Source organism: Macrosteles quadrilineatus, unplaced genomic scaffold (assembly GCF_028750875.1).
Source record: "Macrosteles quadrilineatus isolate MER2022 unplaced genomic scaffold, UCM_ALF_1.0 Scaffold_6__1_contigs__length_79288215, whole genome shotgun sequence".
NCBI classification, from domain to species: Eukaryota; Metazoa; Arthropoda; class Insecta; order Hemiptera; family Cicadellidae; genus Macrosteles; species Macrosteles quadrilineatus.
In genome coordinates, this window is record NW_026542599.1 from 5,928,663 (window position 1) to 5,950,830 (window position 22,168).

Here is a 22,168-nt window from a genome sequence, read left to right on the forward strand (position 1 = left end):
TTCAAATGAATTAAGATTAGCTCCCCTTAGACATTATTTGCTGTTCTAAAATCATGTTTTGTGTCAGTTCAAACAATACTGGATTACAAATTAACAACATAACCACTAGTTTGGGGCTAGCTTGAATCATCCCTTCATCTGCTTACATCATACTTATATTCCAATACATCATAACACATATACGTATTTTTTTTATAAAATTGGTACGTATCATTAAAATGTTGTTGCGTTGATTGCTATCAAGATCTCATGTTAAACATTTATGTCATAAATCAGTTATAAGGAACAAATGTAACTATAGTTTGAAAAAGATTATGAGTTTATAATTTAATTTACATAAAATTCCAACCGAAGCATCAAATACGGGTAAGCTCATTTGATTAAATAGTTTTGAGTCTGAATCTTAGATATTCTTATGAGTAAGATACGGTTCACAATTAAACATGAGACCATAATTTATGGTTCCATGCTGGTCAAAAACATATATTTATGATTTTTCAACGCAACTTTTTGTTTAGTTAATTGATCAATCCTTTGAACGATTAATTAACATTCAGAGATAATCCTTGAACGTTTTATAACTTTATTAAATTCTATATGATAAATAATAACAATAAACCATGTAAAACACGACGTGTGACTGTTTATGGTAACGTATGTGGCATTTATTAATTCGCGTTAATTATTGAGTTTGATTAAAGAAAATCAGTCAAGCCTTTTAAAAGTTACTGTAAATTGCAAAGTTACTTCTCCAGACTGAAGTTGGCAGTGAACAATACAATCAGGGGAATTAAAACTTTTAATTATGAATTAGCAACTCAGTCGTAAACAAATCACTAGAAGTTTTAACTGTCATCCACAGGTTGTGAAAAACTGTATTTTATAGAATCGTTCGAATACATTTCTTATTCTGTAATTTTTTAGTTCACTTGGTTCTAAAAACAGGATTTTGTAAGTATAGTTTGTAATATTTTATTTTGAAACATTTAAAGACTCGCGATTTCCGAATGGTAAAATCATAAGACATGTGAAATTTGCGTACATTGTATTTAAGATGCTTTGTAATCGTGCTAATTCAAGTTTTGAAATATCGTTGGAATATCTTAAGATATTATTAAGAGTTTGGCGAATTGTGTTTACACATAAAAGGTCGCTCAATTCTACACTCAATTTGCACTTACATTCAGCTTATAATACGTACCTAGGCGTCCGTCGTAGTCATCAGTAATGATAATGACAATGATAGACAGGTAATTTTGCGTTTTAGCGCATAATTTTGATGTAAATTTTTTCCACTAATCAAATCTCCAAAAAGTGTTCAGGAAATTACGGGAAGCCTGTACGCTAGTGTTTTGCAATATTATATTTGTAGCATTTTCCTTTTACGTATTTTATCTGCAATAAGTTATACTATGCTATTGTAATTTTTTGGCTAATATATTGGGAGTAGTATTTACAGTAGGGAGCGTTTTCCGTGTCCCAATATTCGTGTACATCGAACACAGCCTCAATTGTTGGTTCTTGGTACAACGATTACCAAGCAATTCAGATTTGATTGAAAACGTTTACAATATACTGGGTTGAAACAAGGAAACCCTCACTAGAAATACATTACAATGCAATGAACGTATTTGAATGTAGCAAGTCACCAACTTAAGTAGGTATTTTTTTTTCGTAATTGTTTTGTTCATTTGCATACCACGGGTTTTTTAAGAACTAAAACAGCCAGAGTATGAATAACACCCGCATCAATTATTGAAAGTAATATGCTTTTAAAACTCCAATGGGGTCAAACTGCTAACACGATTGAGTGGTTTAGTTTCCATTAACAATTTTACCTTAGTAATCATCAATTTGGTTGCATTCAGTAAATCACAGATTTCCCCGTTTCATGTTCAATAAATAAAATCCAAGATTTCGTTTAGTACTGAAACTCTTTAGGTACAAAGTTGAGAGAGAAAGAGTAAAGACAACTAAAAAGAACTCTCTTTGATCCGATAAAATTACTGCTTGAACTCTTCTTAAACATCAATGATTAAGTTTTCTTTTCCGTTTACTGCAGTAAAATCTTGTAAAGAGCGCATTTTAAAGAATGGTATTACTAATCATTGGACAAAGTAGTCTAAATTATGTATTTTGTAACACATAAATTTTTGTAATCGAGTTTAGAATTCACGATGCCGCACTTTTAAATTGTTATTGATCAGAGTAAGATTTTTAGAAATCTGATTACTTATTACTGATTTTCTCCTGGAAACTCCATTAAACGTTTAAGACAAATCTGAGCAATGAAATTAAACACATTTTTTATACTTTTAGTGTAGCCGATATAGTTTTTTTCTAATTAAATTATTCTTCTAGTGAAGTGTCTTCATCCATTCCCTTCAACCTAAAAGCATCGGAGAAGAGTGCTTGATATAACTTGACTTTATTTCATAGTACCACGATTTATACCACGGTATTTATACCACGAACAACATTTTTTTAAAGATAGTGTCTTCATCCATTCCCTCCATTTAACCCAAAAGCATCGGAGAAGAGTGCTTGATATAACTTGACTTTATTTTATACTATTTATACCACGAACAACAATTTTTTTATCGTTCAAAAATGCCTAGGGGAATTATAAAAATAATTCGGTATCGGTATGTGATCGTAATTTAAGTATGTGTGTTATGTGATGAGTTCTCTAGGGTTGTTCTAAGGCAAGTACTTTTCAGCTTAATATAGGGCGGGAAATGATGTGTATTATGATTAACAACCTCTTTCACTACTACTGGTGGGGGGAAAGTAAGATTGTGGATTGTGAGTATGCAGTGTGGTCAGTGTGGGGTTTCGTGGTTGTGGAAGTGGTTTTTGTGGTGGGTTTTGGTAAGATGGTGGAATGGTAGTTTGTAAAGGTTGGGGTGGTTGGTATTCGTGAAGTATGGATTGAAGAAATACAAAAACATTTCAGAGGTTCAGACTCGCTATTGTTTTATTTTGTTGTTACTTAAAACTACAGAGTAAGGCAAAGTGTTAAGACACAAGGCAAAGTGAAAACTGTTATCCAGTAAAGTTTGTGTGGCACTATTATACTTCGTAGGATGATAAATCAACCCTTTTATCCAATAAGATTTTTACTAAAACTGTTAATTGTTATCTATTAAAACATTTGATTTGGAAGGGTTTTTACCCAGTTTCAGCTTTGGAGGGTTAACAAATCAAAAGGTTTTTATTCAACTGTGTACTATGGCAATTTAAGAGATCATAAATAAAAATGTAGCTGTATGTTATATTAGTTTACGCAACGTTCGCGCAAAGATTATTTACGCAATTTGCGTAGACTACTTTACCTATGACCATGTTTTAATTGCCAACTCATAACTTCTAAGAGAGGTTATGTTTTCGTTTACAAACCTCTTATTGCCACTGACAGTGATGCAATGAATCATTGTACCAAACACTAAATTGCACCACTCAACAATTGAATTGGTCTGAACAGCTGATTAGTTGAAGAATGCTGTTAAGAAAACAATGCTGTTAAGTGAATGTTTTTAAAAGGCTAGTTTAAAAAACCGTTGTAGATAAAAGTATTTTAATTTACTACACTAAAAATACCCTTTGGAGTTTAAACAAAAACATTTCTGTTAAGTACATTTTGTAGCGCACTTTAAAACCACTTTCGACCACCTCAAACCACTTTCGAGGATACATAGTTGTTTTTTTTCAATTAACATAAATTAATTTATTAATACGCTTCGTACGAGTATTTTCTTTATCATTAGCAATGCGTTTTAGTAGCAACCTTAGATCATTCAAGACATAGTGACAAACAATTTCATGTTATTCCTCAGAATTTAGATCCATTACTTTACATTACTCTACGGCTGCCATGCCACACCCTGTATTAGAGTAATACATGTATCATGGATAATACAAGGGTAGCACTTACTTTCTCTCGTATTAGTTGAATCCCCAAAAAGAAACCTATGTATAGTAAAATTGTAAGAATCTGAAAGTAGGTTTATTATACTTTGGCAGTTCTGATAGCATAAAATGTGTCGTATTTTAAATACATCAATACATTCAGACATTTATTCTCTATAGATTTTGTACGTTCATTTAAATTTAATTTTACATCAAGCTTTTAAATTTATATTTTGAAATTAAAACGAAAATATAAATTTGTTCCGGGTCTGGGTATTACTATTGACTGGTATTACCATGAGCAAATGTAAAGCTTATTCCTTATGGGAAATTCCCAAAAATGAACTTGAACAAAGGTACCAAGTATTAAGTTTTAATTTGTGTCTTACAAATTTTACAAAATTTAAAAACCATAGGAAAATATGTTAATATAAAACTAATATCATTTTTTTACTTTCGTTTATGAAAATAAGAGTTAGCATTTTATTTAAAGATTACCGATTTTATAAATTTGCCTCTGTTCATTGGTTGAAACGTTCTTTTTGCTTTGCAATTTAAAAATATAGTTAGGCTATTGTAAAAGACAAAGGGATATGATGAACGGGCGAGGAGTTTGGCTCGTGATTTATTGCGATCAATTTTAAGCAACAAGGTTATCTTGTTTGACTTTATTTAAAGGAAACCTTTAGCAATCCTTTGTAAAGTCAACTCATGACACCATTAGGATGAAATAGTTTTATTTAGTGTTATAGTAATGGTTGCTAAGTGTTTTTGTGCTACACTCAATAACTGTGTTTATGAACGGAAAAGAAAAAATACTCAATTAAAAATTTAAACATTACAAGTTTTTTAATGTTTTTTTGCAGGAAAATAACACGTAATTTTTCGCTTGGGTTTAGTTGGTTAACCAAAATAATCCCAAACGCAAAAAAATATTCAAATATTACCCTCAAATGCGAGTTGCGATTTTGATCCTCAAGTGTTCATCTTGGACTTAGTCCCACCCTTATTTATTCGTAAAATGTGCTTCAGAAACCTTCTTTAGATCGACGCACTGATCTACCCAGTATGATGATGATGGGCAATTGTAGTGTAAAAAAGTTTAAATGGAAAAAACAACATATTTCGTGTTTGGATTATTCGTTTGAAAAATGAAAAAATTGGTTAAGAAATAAAAAAAACCTTGATATATAACCAGTATAATAATGATAGGCTAAATACTTTTTTGAAACAACGAATAATAGATGTATGTAATTTTATCAGCATTTCGAAACTTCTCGATTTCTTAAAAGCTATAAAGTCTTTAAACAATTTTAATTCCTTTCCCAACCAAGGTCAGTAGAGCTCATTACACGGAGAAAAATACTTCCCTCTGCATCCATGACTTCATCCATATTCAGGTTCATGCATGTAGATAGCGCTGTCTTGCGATGTCCACCTTATAAAGTTGTTTGTCTGCTTCAGATTGCTGCAAGACAGCGACGATGTAATTGGAAAACTTCCTCAACCTTTGACTGAAGATATAGCTTTGAGTTGCTTTGATAAATGTTTAACTTTGAAGACGATTTTAATTGGTTTGAAACTAACATTGGTTTTAAAGTAAACTATACAAGAAAACTCGATACAAAGTCACCCTTATGACAAGGGTAATTTTCAAATCCCCATTGATTTTATAATGACTTTTAATCACATGTAATTGCAAACCTCGATAACAAGTCTTATTTAATAACTAGTGTACGTGTTGCTCAAAATCGAGTAAATTAAAATAGTAAATTTTTAATTTCAACAAATTTTTTATTTCAGGATTAGTGTTGCCTACAGTATTATTTTGAGGCTTCTGATTGGCTGAGGGAACATCTTTACCGCGGCGATACGATTGATGATCCCAAGGACCCGGGTTCGAATCCCACCCGTAGAACATTGGATTTTTTCATTATCAACAAGTTTGGTTGGTTTGGTTAGGTTATGACGGTTTAATTTTATAATTAAAACATTATGAAATTGAATTTGACCCATTTATAGTTTATTTTATGAACAGATTTTTTTTTCGATTAAACCTTCATTTGATTTTTCATTATAAGCAAGTCTGGTTAGTTTGGTTGGATTATGATAGTTTAATTTTAGAATAAAAAATTATAAAATAGGATTTGAGGCATTTATAATTTTATTTTATGAACAGAACTATTTTTTTGATTAATAAACCTTCATTCGATTTTTTCATTGTCAGCACGTTTGGTTGGTTAGGTTAAGTTATGACGGTTTAATTCCATAATAAAAAATATAAAATTGAATTTGAGGCATTTATAATTTTATTCTATGAACAAAAATAATTTTTCAATTACTAAACCTTCGTTATAGTCAATCAGAAGCCTCTAAATGTCACTGTTGGCAAAATTAATCCTGAAAAACAAATTGTAAAACGAGGTTAATTGAATTGAAAAAAAAATAACAGCAATTAAATTATACAGCTGATCCAAATGTAAACAATTATATTCTCCATAAGGATAACATGGGAACTTTAAAAGCCACTGTGGCAGAGCCCAAGGGACTTTTTCAGAAATGTAAGGCCAGTTTGCAAATCTACGCAACACGCTCTTTCCAACGAGACGTCAATGGATAAAATCGGTTGGTGGAGGAGTTCAACTGACAAACTTTATGTTCGCGTATTAATTATATAGGATCCCCATGAAAGACTTGTTATCGAGGTTCTACAGTATGCATGTTATTATAGAATAACTAGAGTGTTATACGGATTTTGGTACACTTTTAAAGATATTGTTGACATGAATTCGTTTATAAAATAATTATTTTATATTTGTCTTACCAGTTCAGGGGCAATTCACAACAATGAGTAAAATGAATTCGTTTGTTTAGAATTTGTTTTTTTGTAGAAATTGAACTAAAGTACATCGAGTGTAATCTGAGTGCAATATGGTTTTTTTTTTATTTTGAAGAACGATTTCTAGGAAATGTTTAATCAAACACCGTAGGCCTTATGCTCAACGTGTCAATATTTCAAACTCAACACAACGATATCTTGTAAGGTAATAGCAAATTCTTTGAATTGTAAATCAAAAGAATGTTCTTTTCCTGGAATAAAATATAAGTAATAAAATACCTAACAGATAAGGTGTGAATTGTGAAACCTGGAGGAATACCCAACTAAAATCATGATTGTTGCCTCTAAAATATACACGATTAGGTTTCAGTAGTTTTTAATATTTAGTTAATTCTCTGATTTATTTTGCATGCGAAATGCAAGTTTCTCTCTGTAATGAAGAATAATTTAAATCTCTAGCCTATTTAACTAAGCTGCTATTGAAGTTAGATAATAATAACATATGTAGTGAGCATCAAAGTAAAATTTCTGATTAGTTTTGAAGGAACACACGTCGAACGTCGAACAGAAACGCTTCACTTAACATAGATAAATTATCATCAACTTCGTTTGAGCTTTCTTCTATTTTGGCCATTAATGGCAGTGTTTGCGTCTTACGTTAGACAGTTTGGATGATATGGCATTTAAAGGATTTTTCTTGATGGACAATTTTGTGAAATGTATTTACCTACAAATTGTCAACATTGTATTAAAGTTCTAAAAAATACGATTTAGTGACTTTTGTTTAAAACTCTTCCACAATAAAACTCATAGAAAAGATTAGTTCTTTGTTTCTTATCCCCTCTCCTTATTAATTGTTGGGCGGGGCTACTACCATTGGATTAAAAAGCTATCAAAGTTGGATTTGTCATGTCTCCGTATGGTAAAATAACTTATGAATAACAAAAGAAACTTTTCAATATTTTATTTTTTTGCCTTAAAATAATACTGTAACAGGGAATTTTATTTTTTGACCATAATGTTTATAAAAGCACTAAGAATAATTTTCATTGTTTATGGTTTTAATTTACGAATTTGAATTGCTGTGCAAATATGAAACACGATTTCTTGTAAGCACTTTTAATATAAATGATGGATAGGTGTTTCGTAAGATAAAGTTGTTGGTAGATGGATCGGGTGAGAAGGTTGAGCCGTGATTTATTACAATCTATTTAATGAAACTAGCTTGTCTTGTTTGGCTTTGATCGGACGATATTGTGTAGTAGAAATTGATTAAGCCTAGAAAATGTTCTGAATAATTTGTATCAAATATGATTAAAATGTTACGAATATTTGTGTTTTGAGAGTTGTAAAATTCGCCCTCTTGATGGACATATTAATTTATTATGTTTACTGAGGCAACGATAAATTGTGCTGATGCCAAATACCGTTTTCTTTTACTTACAAAATCCGTTAAATTTTTGCAAACTGAAATGACCTCTTAACATTAACAATCGCTTTTTTATTACTCCATCGTGAATGGATAAAAAACTAAAAGAGAATTCCAACAGTAGCACAATCAATGGTAGCATATTTAAATTTGATCTCTTTGAGGGGAAAAACACGATATCTGTACCGTATAGATTAAACTTTTGGTTCAAAGTCAACGTTATAAAAAAAATTAAACGAATACACGAAACTTGTAAATTAATCTATGAGCAATAATAATAACAATGCAAAGATCAATTTATTTACCCTAAAGTTAAACTATTAAACTATTATAAATAAATTAAATTATTAAACTAAACAACAGTATTCTACTTTAACTGAATTCTCAACCATATATTTTTGTAAATAAACCTCTTCTTAAATGTTTCATTTGAAACCTCACTAAAAATTCGAATTACAATACTTCTATTTTATCAACTTTGTAAATAGTTTTGAACCGCCCACTAATTTTATGGCATAATACTGTAAAAATTGGACTAATATTATTGCTATTGCTAGCCTCCTTCCCTGTCACTTTTCCTTATTTACATTTCACCTTAATGTAAGCTCCTGTAATACCCAGGCATTACTCTGGTAGGGTGTGGTATCGCTGCATCTAGTAATATTACTTGGTAGATCAACAAATACCCATTAGTAATATGAGACTAGTATTGTATGTGCTCTGAAACAATCGTGTGGTTGTTTAGTAATCAAGATGGCTACAAGATCATAGCAATATGTTTAGGTTTAAATAGTGTAATACCAATTAACAGTATCTAAATATATAAAAGGCAAAGCCCTCACTGACACACTCACTCACTCACTCACTCACTCACTCATCACTAATTCTCCCACTTCCCATTTACCTAGGAGGCTGAAATTTGGTACACCGATTCTTTAGGCATTAAATAGGAAAACTAAGTTGTTTTTATTCTGATCGGACTCTCGGTCTCCGCCCCAGTGGCTCTGGAGTTTCCCTTGTTAATCTTATGATTTTCATATTTAAAAGGAAATAATGAATCTTATCAGCTGTTTCAATTAAACAAGTTGGTTCTGTTCTATGATGTTCGATAGCAATTAAGTTACAAGGATTACCAACAGGGTGTAGCACTATTTTTTTTAAATTTATGAAAACAGCTAATTTGCAACCAAATGGTGAGTGAGCGTAGCGAACGAACTTCAATCTGGAGGCGAGTTAGCCTAGCGAACGAGCTAACCTGAAGGCAAGTGAGCGCAGCGAACGAGCTCCAACCTAAAGGTGAGTGAGCGTAGCGAACGAACTTCAACCAGGACGTGATTGAGCCATGTGAACGAGCTTATCTTAAAAATAAAGAAGTTAAACGGGGCAAAGCCCGCGGGTACAGCTAGTTTAATTATATTATAAAATTCTATGGTGACTATTTATGTTCCCAACATTTCTAAAACTAAGTTTAAGATTGAGTATTTCAAATGAAGGCCTTCTTTCTAAATACTACATTGTAATTTGTATACAATTGTTCAATCAAACGCATCGTTTTGGTCATTTGAAACAACTTATTGAATTAGAAACTCGCCCTCTTCATTCTTTTAAACCCACTTGGTTGTGTATCTGCTCTACGTTTGTGGTGTAAGATTTCATTTTTGATGTCCCACCTTTACATCCTAGGACGATATTTCTAGCTTGGAACTGTTCACACATTACTTCAGGCTACTCCTAGAGGGTCCCGGCATTATCACATAAATAAAATCCATTGGTGATCGGTGGCATTTGAACCCGGGACCTCAGGCACCGAAGCGCTACGCTTTATCGCTAGACTACAGCTCACTCCCGGTGTAAGATTACAGTGATTCCTAGCATACGATCGATTTTACTGAATAATACCTTGATAAAATTATGACAGTAATGATTTTTATTTTATACTATCATTTTTAATAGTCAAAGATACTAGTTTATCAGTGTTTGTTTTGTTAACATCCGATTTTAAATATATACACAAATTAATGGTTATGTAAAACTTCCTTATTTTTGAACTTTGAACTAAGTTTGAGTGAATAAGGGTGTAACGTGCAATCGAAATAATTCTGTTTAAAATAGCAAACTTATCACAAACAAAATAACCTGTATATCATAAATAACGTAATGTAATTGAATTTTATCTAACCCGCCATGTTAAACTTCCCTATCCCAAGCGTGATGTATACAACTTCTTTACTTCTCGAGTGATGTAAAGTTGAAAAAAAAACTCACTCGGTGAGGTAATGAAACCCATTTAAATAACATTGAGTGCTCAACTTAAAAATTATACCTCTGTGGAGCCAACTACGTTCAACGCTAGAAATCAACTGTGCCCTTGAATTTTATTGTTATTTTTTTGAGAATTTTCCTAACCTAGCTTTTGTTTGTAAATGAACGTTACTGTTATTTATACGAATTACAAAGCATGTATGAAGTAAATTTGTTATAGAAAGTGTTATTTTCGTTTCAATTATTTCCCAGAAGTAGCAGTGTTCAGAACACATGTTACCAGTTGAGTGACAAGGGATATACGTCAGGAGTAAAAAGTAACACATTGTTCTCAGCGTTATATTTTCGTAACAAAGAGTGGGGTTTGACGTTAAATAATAACGTGTCCAGAAAATTGAGTACATGACGTTTACTTGACATTTTAACTACGTAAAATGTGATTAAACTTGTTGTATACACCGAAATATCGTAGTATTGAAAGCGATTAGTGTTCAACGAAATACGTATTAAATTCTTCTTACAAATAGATATTGTTCCCTTTATAAAACTATTAGGGGACTTTTATGAACTCAGTATAAATAATGTGGTTTTAAGTGTTCAATTATTACTCCTTATGTGATGCAACATTTAGAAAACCTGGTGTTTATTTGCAATGTTTCCTGTCTAATATGTACAGACTTGGTTGCTTCATATTGGTTTCTAATCTATATTATCATATACAAATCGAATTGTTGTCTGTATGTATGTCTATTACTATTTAATATAAAAACTACTGAACTGACTGAGCTTAAACCTTACAAAAATATAGCTACCATACCAAGGATGGTCATAGGACTATTCACACTTCGATACTGGCCGTGGGCTTTGCCCCTTTGGCTTACTACATACGGGGTGTCCCACGAAGGGGTTTAAACGTTTGATTTCATATTACGCGCCCATTCATGCACCGAACTTTTTGAAACTTTACACAGTTTACAAAGTAGGTTTTAAAAATATTCTAGAAAAATTTGAACTCCCTAACCTTAGTAGAAACAAAATGGCGGCATATTGAAAAATGTTACTTTAAAAACATTAAAAATGGTATTTTTGGTTTTATAAAATATTTTTATTGTTACTTTCCAGGGCAATATGACTTTTAAATAAAAAAAAAACTAGAACATAGCCTAATGGAAAACTAAAAATAAATCAAATAACTAATAAATAATAATAATAAATAAATAACTAATAATAAATCATGAAAGTAGTTTTTTATAGAAAGCACATTGGTAAATATGTCAATATGCCACCATTTTGTTTCTACTAAGGTTAGGGAGTTGAAATTTTTCCAGAATATTTTTAGAACCTACTTTGTAAATTGTGTAAAGTTTAAAAAGGTTCGGTGCATGAATGGGCACGTAATATGAAATCAAACGTTTAAACCCCTTCGTGGGACACCCCGTATGTAGTTATTAATATTATATCCATAATACTTTATCGTTTTATTTGTTAAAATATCATACATTGTTAATCGTCAATCTGTCAATGTGGATATCAAATTACAAAAAATTACGCAGACATATTTTCTCGTTTCCTTTTCATATTAATCTAATTATTTTCCAAATAAATTTCATTTCATTTTAAAAGTCACCAAATTGTAATAACCACTTTAAGTTTTATCGATTATGAAGTTATATAATTTTGAGGATCGTGTTTATATAGAGCGTCGTAATATAAATTTTAATCATTTGTGCTTTTCCAATTTGCACAGACTCTCGTAATCAAACTATTTGTTTTTCCTTATGATCAATCGTTTTCCAAGTATAACATTTATCAAAGCAACTCAAAGCTATATCTTCAGTCAAATGTTGAGGAAGTTTTCCAAGTACAAAATTTATCAAAGCAACTTGAAGCTATATCTTCAGTCAAAGGTCGAGGAAGTTTTCCAATTACATCGTCGCTGTCTTGCAGCAATCTGAAGCTGACAAACAACTTTATAAGGTGGACATCGCGAGACAGCGCTATCTACATGCATGAACCTGAATATGGATGAAGTCACGGGCAGAAGGTATTCATCTTCGAGGGTAGAAAATATATACCCAACTGACCTTGGGAGGGCGGTTGTTATTGAAAAGTAGATTTCAAGTTTTTATGATAAAGAAAAGTTTGGAAATTGTTCTGTTGACTATATTAACATTTTTTGTAAATGTATAACTATTGAATAGCCTAAACGATGTAATAGCTATTTACATTACAAGTTTAGTAAAAGCGTTTTTACATCACGCAGGTGAATGTTGTGCAACGAGCGGAAGCGAGTTGCATAATTCAAAACACGTTCTTGCGTAACGTGTAACGTACAAGATTTTACCTGACCCGACAATATACATGGGGTTACGTACACTATTTTTCATTATCCTTTCACTCACCGTCTAACAGTAACTTTCTTTTACAAACAAAAGCTAGGTTAGGAAAATACTTTAAAGCATAACAATAACTTTCAAGCAGACAGCTGATTGAACGTGTGAACGTCGATGCCTCCATAGAGGTATATTTTTTAAGTTAAGGGGAGATGCCCAGTTTTTCGGTCAAAAAATTAATTTTTTGTTTATTGCATTGAAAAATTCGTCATCTTTTTCTGATTCAGAAAATATATAATTTTAATATATTTACTACAGTCTAACAATCATAAAAAATAATATAAATAGTACTACACACTCGGTTTTAGTCACAATGGGCTGAATTAGCGTCAATTAAATTTAATGTTAGAAATTTAATTTTTTGAATGGTTGCACTGAATAAATGTTGTTGCTAGGTTAAATAGTCAACAAAAATCTTTTTCTGTTTGTTTTTCTTTCTTCATAACATATGTGTATATAATAATAGTGCTGTTTGTGATGAGGAATAATGTGGCATAGGGTAGGCCTAGGCTTGACTTTAAATGAGTTTTTCCGAAACTGTGTTTTTTAATGTTTAGGTACCATTTTCCAGACTACTATAAATACCACTGACTTCAAATTTTTTTCTGTTACTTAGGACATCATGGCCCACAAAGTGTACTAAAAGTTTGCTTCTATGTTTAAAAAAACATTAACAATAAAATTAATTAATATTTGTAAAATAGTGAAAAAAATTATATATTTTAAAAATTTTGATAAAATATGATTTTTTTGGTAGAACATATTTAAATTAGTACAGTTTGTCTTAAATGTCAATACAAATAAGTAGTTAAAATTTGATATGCATAGCTAAAAGGGTTCTTTCTTAAATGGTACCTAAGCAACACGATGTTTACCCATATAAAATGCATTAAATCTAAAAAGTGGGCATCTCCCCTTAAGCACTCAATGTTATTTAAATGGGTTTCATTACATTACCGAGTGAGTTTTTTTCAACTTTACATCACTCAAGAAGTAAAGAAGTTGTATACATCACGCTTGGGATAGGGAAGTTTAACATGGCGGGTTAGGTAAAATTGAATTACTATATTACACCACAATTCTTCCCAAGACACGATCAGCGTTATTTCACTCGCTTGGCTTAATACTGACGACGTTCTAAAATAATAATATTACCAAGGCGCTACATAACTGTGTGAGGCTTGCCTCAAGATTAGCGTTGTTTTACTCGGTATAACAGTTAAGATGATGTTAAAACAGTATTGTATTCTCAATAATCAATTATCAAGGTACCGTAGGCTACTGTTATTCTGTGATCCTAGCTGTTAATGAAAGGTCAGTAGGATAGTGAGTTCATTCGTTCGTTAAGACAGATAAGATGGCGTTACTGAATTAATAGGGTACCTATTCTCAGTTATCTATTAACAGAATATTAGGTGACTTTTGAATTATTTTACTATTCATCCCACTACGTTAAATAACGCCCACATTTTGTTAACAAACAAAACAACTTGTTTCACTCTAATGTAGCAGAATTTTTGTTGGATTTGAGGACAATTGCCTAATTAAGAAGGCATAAACAAAAACAACCTACCAAGTTAAAACAAAGGGTTTGTTTGTACCTATTATTCTCACAACTAGAAAGTTATATTCACAAATGGAAAAACATGTTATTAAATTACCATTTGACTAATAATATGTTTATGATTATATTTTACACGTATATTATTCTCTGAGTACACAAGGGGTCGATTTCAAGGTTTCCTGATTAAAGGCAAACAATAAAGGCTTGTTTCATAAAATCGATTGTAATAAATCACTGCCAAACTTATCACCCGATCCATCTAGAAACAACTTAATCTTACCTAACACCTATCGATCATTTTTATTAGGAAATGTTAAAAAGGGTTTCCTTTACATACAAACCCGAAACATAAATAATGATATACTAAAAACTGTTCTTGGTCTGGTCTACAAAATTATTGTTTAAATTAAAACTCCCCACTTTAATTAAAACATAACAAAATATTAAAAGCCATTTTTTTTTATTAATAAGCAATTTTTTATTTACGAAGAAACATTAATAAAACAAACTTTGATGTATTTTCAATCCCATGGTAGTGGGAGCCCCACCCATCAGAACGAAGAGGAGATAAGAACCAAGAATTTATCTTTTCTGAGAGTGTTTATACATTTTGTTCGACAATATAAAAAAAAAGATTCAAATGTCTTAGGTCATTCATTAGGGATCTCTTTTTGAAAATAATTGTTCAACGAGTATATTTACAAGATTTAATGTAGATACATAAAGTTGATTCCTATACGTCCATCTATCAAGAATGAAAAGTAATTTGATCGAAGACTAGATTTTCTAAACTTGAGGACTCACTCAACCAAAGGTTACACGATAGTAGGTATCTTTGAAATTGTATAACTGATCGAACCAGCGTTTTTAAGGAATTCAAACGAATAAGTTAATTTACCCATCTGTGTACATGATACTTACACTATGCCTAAAACTAGAACCAAAATATGTAGAACTATATGAAATATACATATTGTGAACGAAATACGTGTTTGCCAACCTATGCTATGACTATCATATCAATATTGTTTGGTATAAATGATGCAGCGAAAGTTTTTTTGATACTGTCCAACTTGAAAAATAACACACGTTCAGGCTCGATATATCTTCTTGCTCGTTCTTCTCAAGAAAAGTAAGTTTTCTAGTGTTTCCTCCCTTGTTGCTTTGTTATACAACAAAGTAGAAAGTAACACGTGGCAACTAAAGTTAAAAATCCTAACGTCAACGTAAAAAATTAACGCCGTTTATAGTATTGTAATATTTATAATATTCCTTAATAAAAAGCACAATTATGTGACACTGTGATTAAATGAATGGTGGATGTATTATCACGAGCAACGTTTTATTTAATCCACACCAGGGAGCACCGCATCCAATGTATTTTTTCATTTATCCTAAATAATATACTTTAAAACACGTTTATGATTAATTAGTCATTTTAAAACACACTACAGTATCCAATTATGAGTTGTGATTTTCTTAATTAGATTTTTATTTTACAGGATTTTTTGGATTTATCAGGATATATTTTGTGTTAGAAAGCAATGATAGTATCATATACAAAGTGCAAAATATGTCATACTTAAATTGCTAGTAAGAGGTTTTAATGACGAGTTTCAACGTTTACAGTTCACCAAACAGTCTACGTTACAAGACTGCCAAGTTTGTGGCAACCAAGAAGAAAGCTCGAACGAACTTTGATGAAATTTCCTTTATCTAATGAAGTGTAGTGAAGCGTTTCCGTTCGACGCTCAATTGCTTGTTCCTTGTAAATCCAGCAGTAATGATATATTGGTTCCATACGAATTAGGTATTGTTTCATTAGAGGGAAGTTATTAATTTGTGAAATGCAAATTGATTTATTTAAATCATTCTTCATTCTGAAGAGATGTCTAGTAAGGTACACTTCTAATAGATGGATAATTGTTTCACGTTCATTCTATGTCACGGAAAACTAATATTACTGATCTGTTTATATCAATTGAATCAGTTAACATAAAATTCGAGGCATCTGAAACTTAATTGTGTACTTTGTAGTTTGAAAACACGATCTTAACTAACTATGAATTCCTATGGTTTGACAATATTAAAAGCATTTGTTTCTGATAAGTTAATTGGAGAAATTAAAACTCTTTAAGAGTGTCACCGCTGTCCCGAGTCCATTCATACGCACGTAATTAATTGTTCTTAAGGTATTAATATTCTTGTCTATATAGTCTCACGTGGGGATGTATGTGAAAATTTTAATTTTACACCAACGTAGCCAATATACAAGTAAACATTATATGACAAGGATCTGGTGATAGCCAGATCGAAACGCGTTCTCCGCAAGACTGATAAGGATATTTTTTTAATCTGTGCTACGAATCTTATACATTTTAATTCGAACTGTAAAATTATAAAAACAATCAGACTTTTATTTATTTAAATCGACATACAAAAGAAGCGAAATCCTTGTTGGCGAACACAGCATAGTTTTACAGAAATAATATATCAATATAAAATACTGATCCCGCTTTTCGTACATTTGAACATGACAAACACAAAACTCAAATTTATATTCGGCGTATTATGACACTGATACTATAGGCAACAGAATTATATTTGTCTATGCTGATACTGTAGTTTGTTTAGTAAGTTTTATTTGAACGAGACACAATACCCAATTTTTTGATTCGTCCAATGAATAAAAAAACTTCATGTTTTATTTACATTTTCAAAATGAAAATAAAGCAAATTTATACATGGAGGGGTGTTTCATTGTTGTCGTATTGAAATAAATCAATATTTACTATCGAAAATTCCTTCCTAAAGATGTGAATGCAATATCGAAACGGGAATTGGCCTTAATAGATTTTATAATCAAGTAAGAAAGTATGTTTGTGCAAAGGCTAATTTGATTCACTGTTTTTTGCGTGAATGAAAGACAGACATCTATTTTGTAATAGTATAGATAGGTAGATGAATCATTTCACTTTCTGTCATTGAAAGTAATGCTAACGTTAGCTATTATACATTATACATTAAGCTGTTTGTTGGTATGTTTATAGACCTACGTTTCATATTTCCCTTTATAACAATAAGGAAAAGAAATATTGATGCAAACCTGCTTTGTATATAAGCACAATACACTTCAGATTAACACAATTACACTGGTATACCCTAGAGTACATACCAAACTTGCCAATTAATAAGTAATAAGGTTATTAAACTGTCGAAACTGAGGTAACAGTACTTGCAATAGGTTATAGCTAGAATGACAGCATAACAATGTTTACCAAATTCCCCTTAATAAGTTAAAAGATTCATTTTAAAATTATTTTCCTCAATTGTAGTATTATAATCGATCTGTAGCTTTACCTGTGCTTATCAAAGGTGGTAGAAATTGTTAACTGTATCCAAACAGGCTATTTCTGCCTGTGTGCATACTTTTCCGGGTTATTTTTTTTACCAACATGATTTTGGCAACCCATAAGGTCAATTTTCAAACGATTTGACTTTCGATTTAATTGTTTGCGTAATTAGATTTTTGTTGTCAGTTTTAACTGCGTTAAACACTTATTTAGGCCGGAAATGAATTATTTACAACATTGAAGGAAATCGTCTAAGCCGTTTTGGGGATCGTTGTGAAAGCATACATACATACAAAAGTAAACATTGCTCATATAAGAGTATGGGATTTAATTATTTGTGTGGTGGTTGCACTGACAACATGTGATGCCACAGCTCAACCCTCGCTCTCAGTCAGTCTGTACTCACTTCAGTGCGGTAAGATACAACACAGTCTGTTTAAGTTGTTTAGTCCTCAGATATTACAAACTGTATAAACCCGTTACACAGCCATATTTCATAAATAATAAAATCTACTGCTATATACAAGGAGAATCTATTGAAGCTCTACATGTTATAAATGATAAAAATTATAATTAAACAAACATTAATAGCATTTGAAATAGAAGTTAAAAATGTTGGTAACAATCTTTGCTTTTAACACCTTTGATAAATTTACCAGTCAGATAGTGATAAATGTAATTTACATGTATATACAGTTTGCAAAGCTAACAGATGAAAAGGGAATTATACAGCCTTAACAGTTAGAAAGCTCTTCCTTAGGTGCTTTGCTCTTATGAGACTCGTGACGGGCATAAAAGTTTTCAATTTACTCTGTAAAAGCCTTTGAGTGAAAAAGCAGACCTACTGCCATTGATTGTGGGGAGTCATTTTATTTATTTTGAACTTGAATAAAATGACACAGCACTTTCTCTCTGTCCGAAATACGTTTGTAAAATTGTGACTTTGTTATCAAATTAATTGGTCTTCAATGCTTCCATCAATAAAACCAAAATGCATAAGCATCTTATTCAAACTTTGTTTGATAAATATTGGAGTTCATATACTCTTGTTTGCACGACAAAACATAGTTATGAACTACACGAAGCATGTTTGTGATTTATGTAAACAAAATGTGATGTTAAAAAAACTGTTTTATGTTTGTGTGATACGAAACTACATGGAAAGATTTACAATAGTGCCATATAGTAATTTAAAGCAATGGAAAGACAAAACCCGGCTTGGTAGCGTAAAGCCTGCACTATTGAGTGGAGAACACAGAGATAAAGTCTAATCGACTAAAGTAATTCGGATTCCCAGCGAACACAAAAGAATCTGAACCGGCAAAAAACTTAAATACATTTGGAAACCTCTATTTCAGTTCGCCTGAAATTAGAGTTTTCTATGACGTACATAGTTTAGTTTTGACCAAATCTGGTTTAAACAGTCATACAGTTTTGAAACGCCCTTTATGAATGTTTGGCGGGATTTCTTACATCCCTGGACTACAAAAATAAATTTTAAATACTTCTAGAACATATACATTTTTTCAATTGGTTTAAAGATATTTTTTATTGAAAAACATGAAGCTGATGATAAAACATAGCACATCCCTCAGTGGTCGTCATCCCAACTCAAATCCTGGTACATTGCTAGATAATCTCGGCCCAAGGGATTTGAGGTTGTAAAACATGTCTTGCTTTGAGATCCTCTACATTATTTTGTAATTCTTCTGCTGAGTTCGTGTTTAAAAATCTTGTACATTTACTTCGAAATAAACACAATTTTACTTAGTTTTTGGGTCTGTTTTATATACAAGGCTATTCAAAAATATAGACCAAACTTCATAAATCTGTATCTCAAAAAGTATACATTGGGTACACATAAACTTTACTTTATTCAAAAGGGGAAATTTCAAAGTTCTTTTTATCATTAAACGTAAAGGCTGAAAAGTTATTGCAACAAATATCTAATGATAAATAACTGAGTCTTCACGTTTTTAGTTGTAAAATAAGGCTAATCTAGTCAGGGTGCACCTCACTTTGTCTTATTTTACAACTAAAAAACGTGAAGATTCAGTTATTTATCATTAGATATTTTTTATCTTAGTCTCATTAATATGGGAGTTTTATATGCTAAAATAGTGTTTTTGGAATTTCTTTCATAAAATTTGCCATTTTTAAAATTTAAGTTATACAAATTCAAATTATCACCATTTTGAAATTTAATATTAGACCAGCTTATCTTTTCCCTAACATAGGTTACTCCAGTTATAACCTTAAATGCCAGGTTTCATAAAGATCGGCTGAAAGATTTCAGAAAATACAAATTTATATTGCTGTATAAAAACCAAAATTGAGGATAGCTAGGCAAATAATCATTTTTGTACATACATTCATATGAACGCTTTTCCTTCTTTTGGTATGAGGAATCATACTCTAAAGTCTTGAAACATATTTTTGGTACCGTATGAATGGTCTATTTAAGTATTCACAAGTTAATGGTGGTTGTGTAAAGTTGGATAACAAGTAAATTGGAACTACAAAATAAACACTAAAACCTCCTGTTACTGTGTCAATTTAGCTTTTAATGAAGTTACCTCCACACATACCGTGTCTACTACTCTGATGATATAACCCAGGGTATGACGGTCCCTTGTGTGTTGTTGTGGTTGATTATGTTCGTAATGTGGCTTGCGTGTGCAACACATTTGTTTACTTATACATCCTTGTATAGAAGCGTTCTCCCGGCGTCAGTAATGGTAAATTTTAGCTATTTCTTTAGATTCAATTATAAATCTGTAATTAATTATTTATATTGTTATATTGTACGTTTTACGCAATTGGCATTTTAAGATGCTTTCTTACAAAAGGTCGTTGCTAGAGGGTACGTCAGGGTTTCGGACCATTATATTTAGAAAATGAACGTAAAAAATGATAAATGTATAAGACACATAAAATACATTAGATCCACGGGAATTCCAGAAATAAATTCCAACTAGTTCTGGTTGAATAAAAGTTGACTTGTTCATTTATCAATCACTTTCCATTGCAAATATAAATTTCTTCCAACACATATGTTCCGATTTGCGTATAGTTTTTAGTTTGGGAGAGGGAAATCTAATCAAACGTTTTCCAAAGATATGGATTGTAAGAAAATTTATAATTAAAAATAAGTATAAATAAATATTCCAAACATTCTAGTCTGCGTCATTAGGAACACAGATATGGAGTAATGGAGTCATCATTTCATTTTACCAGTTTTGACTACTGTATACAGTTCTGTTCATATTTTAATGTGTTCCGTTAAAAAAATACACCTCGGATTAAATTATATTTGGGTATCATAAACAGTGACAAACCTAAAAAATGCTTTAGCATAAATTTATTACTTTTCGAATAATACATATAATGTTTTATTCGAAAAATCCCGAAATTATAATTTTAATTATTAATTTGTAATTCATTTATTATTTTCTGTTAGTTTATTAACTAACATTAAAAATTATTAAATTAAAATTGTTTTATGGCTCAGTTATTAGGCCGACTAGTACATATTCATGTAATAAGTGTCAACTATTATTAATTCACATTAAATATTAACTTAATTAATCTTGGCAGTTTTGATTGTTGGTTCTTGCTCATTAAATTAATTAATGATTAGAATCTATATTGTTTCAGTTATTTTTTATTGTAATATATTTCGATGTAACCTTTCAATTACTGGATCAATCGTCACATGTGATTCAAACCAAACCAATACATGTAACATGCCAAAATTAATCCCTTTCAATACAGGAGTTTCAATACAGTTTAATCCGGATTCAGATACATTGATTCATCGTCATTACTGTACTTTCATTAAAAGAGTGTTTTTGTAATTTTTCACACATTTACCGTTTGATTGATATATTCGAGTTCAATCTCAGGTTAATTTTGTTCTAGAGCATATAAGAGTAAAGATGATGAATTGTTAGACTTTTCTTTAAAATTATGTTGACGATTTAAAAATTTAAAAAACCTATATTTATGAAATAAAATACATTTCTATTGGAAACAAAATTGCATGTATCGAAAACTTGTATCGATTGTAGTTAATAATTTTTGCCTTATTGTAAACAGTTCAATATATCGATAGTATTTTGTACAATAACATAATCGTAATAGACGAAACTATTGAATCACTTACCAAACAGTTGCTTGTTTCCATTGGCAAATTAAATTGAAAAGAAGTCAGAAGTAGTTTTGAGAGGTTATCTTTAAATGACAAATATTTTAGTTTCGTGACATAGTTTGTTCAAATAATGGTGCAATATTACGAAACATATAGTTCATCACACGGTCAAAAGTGTCGTGTTATCCCTCGCTCATTTTCAGACCTCGGCTTAGCCTTGATCGTAAAACTTGAGCTCGGGTTGAGAAGAGTCACATTAGGCCTAAGTG

The 22,168-nt window shown here is 31.1% G+C and overlaps 1 protein-coding gene across 1 annotated transcript in view; it reads left to right on the forward strand.

Annotated features, from left to right (window-relative positions):
* The window catches only part of LOC128996552 (atrial natriuretic peptide receptor 1-like), a 59,646-nt gene that overhangs the window by 6,733 nt on the left and 30,745 nt on the right, over positions 1–22,168 (forward strand). The window lies entirely within an intron of this gene.